The sequence below is a fragment of the Sparus aurata genome, chromosome 16 (assembly GCF_900880675.1).
Source record: "Sparus aurata chromosome 16, fSpaAur1.1, whole genome shotgun sequence".
Classification (NCBI taxonomy): Eukaryota; Metazoa; Chordata; class Actinopteri; order Spariformes; family Sparidae; genus Sparus; species Sparus aurata.
Genome location: NC_044202.1, coordinates 21,390,967 through 21,396,966, shown reverse-complemented (window position 1 = coordinate 21,396,966; position 6,000 = coordinate 21,390,967).

The window sequence follows — 6,000 nt, the reverse complement described above, 5'->3', positions numbered from 1 at the left end:
TTTTAGGGCAACACATGCATTGTTGGCAGCAATAGACCTGAAAATGACCTATAGACAATCATATCGACATCATACAGCGTTTCACTAATTTAACTTAAGAGATTTCACACCACAGGTTCCTGAGCACATTTTTCAACACATCAATTTAGAGGCTGCTTAATATCCCACTCACTGACAGGTGCCATTGCAATGAAATAATCAATGTTATTCACTTCACCTGTCAGTGTCATCATGTCATGGCTGATTAGTGTGCATGACTACTTCCTTTGCTAGTAAACTTAGCCTCCAACTGGACTCATCTCAAACAAATCAGTTTTAAAGAATGCAGGAAGTGACCCTTGTAAAGTATTTTCCAGAATACTTATCTAATAAAAGCTTGGTATCAATTCTTGCTAATGTGTGTCTCTAACCTGCATTCTCCCTCCCTGTGGCAATACAACTCATAGAAAAGCACAAACAGGGAGAAAAGGCCAAAGTGAGACATCAAGCAGATGGAGGGTACACTCAGAGATTTTCTGGGCCCTGCCTTGTTCACAGTTTGCAACTTCCAGAAGGAAAAGTTACGGCTTAGCCTCAATACGTCTTGCCTCATTTATATAAGAGAATACCCCGGGAACTATCTTGCTCTACGCTTCATTTTCCTACACTGTGTTTCTCCTGCATATTTTAGCTCTGCCCTGGGGCTGGAACCCACTTTAAACGGCCTCCCCTGCCAAGACAAGTGGCCAACCGAGAGCAGATCTGCTCACATACTTATCTTGTGCTCATTAGGTGCCCAGTCACTGTATTATCAGAGCAGGTTGTGTGTGTGTGTGTGTGTGTGTGTGTGTAAGAGAGAGAGAGCGCTCTCTGGTATGTGATCTTTCCGACAGAATCATGGCATTGCAAAACAAATCCAGTCTAAAAGGTGAGTGACATGAGGAACGTAACATCTACAGTGGTCCTCAGAGCTCGACACACTGCAAATTAAGGAACTCAACAAACTCCCCAAATATCAGATGGCCTGACCTCCAGGCCCTGTGCGCTGATCTGTTCTGTTTCCCTGGTGTTGGGTCAGCAGAAGTTTCTATTAGGACTTTACCTCATAAAACTTTTACACACATGAGCTGATTTCACATATGAACTCGAGGTTTATATGGAACCATTCTTTACACTAATGGTGTCATTTCTCTTCAGCCTTGACGCCGTGCAATCAGTATTTCCTTCAGAACGATAACTTAAAAAAGTTGTGTACCACCAGTTTAACTGACGACACATACAAAACCTCCCCTTCATAAAATTAACAATTCCTATTGTGTTGCTGTAGTGGTGCAGTGTACTAATTAGTTTGATCCTTGGCCTCAGATTTGTTCCTTTTGCTGCCAACATCACCTCCTTCCTGCCTACAACTCTCTGGATCCTGACAGGAGCAGCACCCAGTTTGGCCCTATAATCCCAGTGTAGCAATCAAGGAAAGAAACTACAGGAGTCCTGCCAGCGTGGGCTGGTGATGTTCTCAGCTCTTGTTTTGCTGCCTTTATTTCCCTGAGTGTGCATTGTGAGGTAGTAAAGTTACTGCTGTGATAATGAGTATAGATTATTGTGAGCTGTTCTGTTAACTACCTGGGACCTCGCGTATAAACCTTGAGTATGCACCCAAAAAAGTGTGTGTAAATTCACATAAACTTGGACCCATGCATGCAAACATTTTGGAGGCAAGGGGGATTGCAAGCGCTAATGGTGAGGTAGTGAATATAAGAAGAAAACTGAAACATGAGAGGCATCTACACATAATGATGCTTCTGACATTTCTAATAAACACCATATCCAGGTTCACTTTAAACCTACCAACACACTGAGGCATTCCTTTGAGGACAACAACTCTGAAACTCAGAGCTCACATGTAACATTTACTGACTCTGTAAGGAAAGAAACTGAAACAAGTCCAGTTGTCTAGGATATAGCACTCTTTGAATCTTACATTTGATTTCACTAAATATCAAATGTTAATTATAGATCCACATTACCATAAACATTTGAAACAACAATGTTGTTTGTGCATGTGCTTGTAGTGAGGTTTAAGTATTTCATAAACACCTTTCAGTTGTACAAGTTATGGGCCAACTCAAAACTTAAAACAGTACTGATAATATATATAGTTGTTGAGAGTAGAATTGCTGCAGTGAACACAAATGTGATGTCAGGTGCACAGACCACACTGGAGACAGCGCTCTACCTAACAGTGGCATCAATTTCACATGTTACAATTAGAAATTAACAATATCTGGTTATATTTCCACAATAAAGCATGCTAACAACTAGGATCACACATTACTTAACTCGAGCCATGTCTGTGACATCAGCAACATCATTTACAAACATTTGCTTTCATACGTAACATACATTAAAAACCAATCCCTCTTGACTCTTGGTGACAAACAGGATGTGGAGTCTGCCTGTGAATGAGCCACCTTAACTCTGATGCTCTTTAGGGGCTCTTCAGTAATCAATGTTAGAAGGGTAACTACAGTGTCAAACTTAGAAGAGTAAGGTGGCATTTAGAATGGGCTGCAATTTCCAATGTTGCTGTTTTTCTCCCCTAAATGCTGTGCATATGTTGTCAAATTGATGAAGCTGTTTTCTTCATTGGCTGGTGTTTTATCTGTTTGCATGTGTTTTCTTAAACTGCAGTGCACTGAGCTCTCAGGGCAACCATTAATCTCTCACAGGGTGCGTGGTTGCTCTAATTTACAAAAGGAATTCCCTTCACAAATATCAACTCCAGGGCTGACAAACAGTAGTCCTTTTCTGTAATCAGTTGTGACTGCCTGCACACTCACTGTCAGACAATGCAGCTGGCTAAAGCTCAGCTTCAAATGAAGAATTTGGCTGCGGCTCCTCATGTAGTGCCCTGCCCAAAAGCACTTCTTAAGTCTTTGGTAAACTTCCCATTGTTTGGTGAAGAGAGGCTCTCACGCTCGCTTGCATGGCTGAAAGCGTGCATTATGAATACAGACAGCCAACACATTGGACACACTTAACTGCATTTCTGTTTTACTCAACTTAAGCTGCATCTCTAAATGGTTGAGTCATTTCTACAGAGTGCAATGGAAGCCGGTGTTTTGGATTAACATGCCCAATACTTTGATTCAATAATGATCATATGTAAATGAAACCACCAGGCTCAGGTTTAAAGAAGCTGCCAGCAGAACGGAGTGTGTGGTTTCACTCTCACTCCATATTCCTCTCCAACAGAAGAGTAAGGACCCCCAAAAAAACAGCCTTCCTCCAAAATCTTTACACATGTCTCAGAGCTCAAGAGATTCAATGACTGGAGTGGTACAGTAGGAAGCAAGTTTGAGCACTTTATATCACCCGACCTAAGTAGCAGGTAATATCAGGTGTGGAACTCCCCACATTGACAAGGAGGAGGGGAAGAACGAGGGCGACACCTGAGTGGAAACACAAAAAACACAACACAAACAAGCCCACAACACCAGGGCTGTAACACACAGCCAGGACTAGATGGATCAATTGTGTTCATTAGCTGGAATACAAACATTGAAAACAGACTCAGCAGCAAATCAGGACCAAACACCTAACCAGAATCCAAAGTGGTCTACAGCTGCTTTTGTCTGCATCAGTCTTCCCGATTATAGATGACATGTTACGTACAATTTGTGTTTTTATTATCTGAAACATGGTGGCAAAAAACCCATAGCACAGTGCATGTTGTTTGTGTACTGCTGTAATGACAGATTCAACCTGTGACAGTTCATACATAAAATACACCCTCAGCTCAGGCTCTGTGTCGCTCACAGAGAATATTGTCAGTACAAGCACAAAGGAGGGTTTTGCTCCTTTAGCTGGTTTAAATCCCTCTGAAAACTCTGAACACAACCTCCTCCTGACCAGGGGCCATATTCACAAACATTCAGAGAATCCTGTCAGAGAGCTCCTAACTCAGACTAAAACATGTAGCAAGGACTCCTGACTCAGGAGACATTTAGGAAACTAAGAGAGACTCTGGGTAGCCATTTATAAAGGGAAAACTGTGACTGAGTGACCTGCCAGTCTGCCGCAGCTGGTTGTAAAGACAGTGAGAGCGAGGGGTTTCGTGGATGGCTTTAATCACATCCTTCATCCTCTTCTCAGCCAGACAAGAATTCACTTTCCTCACCAGCTTATTGACTCTGCTGGCCTCCACGGCGCACAGTCAAAACAGTACAGTGGTTACCACAGACTTAGTAGGAAAAATTATTTGTACGGACATGGATTCAGATTTTATTTCGGAAGGGATTATTTTTTCAAAACAAATATTTTCTATGGATCCTGTGCAGCAGTGTGCCGCCAACATTTGCAACATTTCAATTGGACAAACCTTTGTTGTGAAATGAAAAATGAAACCTTGGCATGTGATTATTATTTAGTGTTATTTTAAAAAGGTATCTTTGTTTCTTTACATTGCACAGATGTGATGTTCAAACATCAGTAGAGAGAACTGGATTTAACCATCATTAACACAGTAACAGCATACATCATTACAATCTCCTGCTGTGGACATTAATACAAGTGCAACATTTTGCAATTATAGAGATTAAACTTGTATATTGTTTAAGTGCAGTGAGATCATAAAACCCTCCAGGTAGAATCCAATCTTCATCACTTCACTGAGGGGAACATAGAACAAAGAGGAGAGGCAAAAAATGTAAATGGTTCCTGCTCAACAGCACGGTAACATCAAGATACACAAACAGGAATCTTACATAGAAAACAGCCATAAAATTATAAAACAATAAAAAGCCAAATGAGTAAAACAATAAAACCATAGGAATAAATGAAGAAAACAAAAATGATGACAAAACAGCTTGAACAAAAACAAACTGGAAGGAAAATTTAATTAGATTGAAAATGAACATTTCTAAGATGAGGACAACTTTAGATTATTCTGCATGTTATATAAGGTTGCAGGAGAATAATAAGAAAAGTTCAGTAAATACAACACAGATCTGCAACATGATAATTTCACTGTGTTCGTTAAGGGCCCACACAAAGAAGAATAAACAGCTTTTGGGAGCCTTTTTGTGGCTTAATTAGACAGGACAGCTGAAGAATGATGGGAGACTTGATGAGCGAGGGGAGCTGACTTGCAGCAAGGGGCCACAAGTCAGGTTTGAACATTGGGCCGCTGCAGAAAGAGTGCAGCTTCTGTAGGTGGTTAATTTAAGAAGAAAATACATTTGTGTTCTCTACAAGTTTAACAAAGAAGCAATGGAAAGTATCCTGACCATTGATTAAAACCAAGCAGAACATCACTGTTACCATCTACAAGCTAGTGTTGTCACGATACTTGAATTTCTGACTTCAGAACAATCAGGAAAAAAACAAGAAGTGGACTGTGTGCAGGAGGTTTTTTTCTTTATATTGTCGGCCTGTGGTCCTGGTAATCCTAAAGTGTACACAAGCTGTACTATGTGGAACTTCTAACCAATACCTTGAAAAAATATAAATATTCAATACCATGTTCGATACCCCAATGCAAAATAGACATTTTAGATCATAAGATTAGAAATCGATTCAAAGATGGATATATATATATATATATATATATATATATATATATATATATAGATATATATATATATATATATATATATATATATATAGATATATATATATATATATATATATAGATATATATATATATATATATATATATATATATATATATATATATATATATATATATATATATATATAACAAGGCTATAAAAATCACACTGGTTGACTCCATTGTCAACACGTTGGAGTCCTACCACTTCCTGGCTGCCATCATTTTCCAGGACCTGAAGTGGACGCTGAACATCAGCTCTCTCATCAGAAACACCCAGCAGAGGATGGACTTCCTGTGGAAGATGAAAAGTTCCAGCCTGTCAAAGACGATGATAATAATAATAATAATGATAATAATACATTTTATTTGTTTGATGGCGCCTTTCAAGTCACCCAAGGTCACCTTAC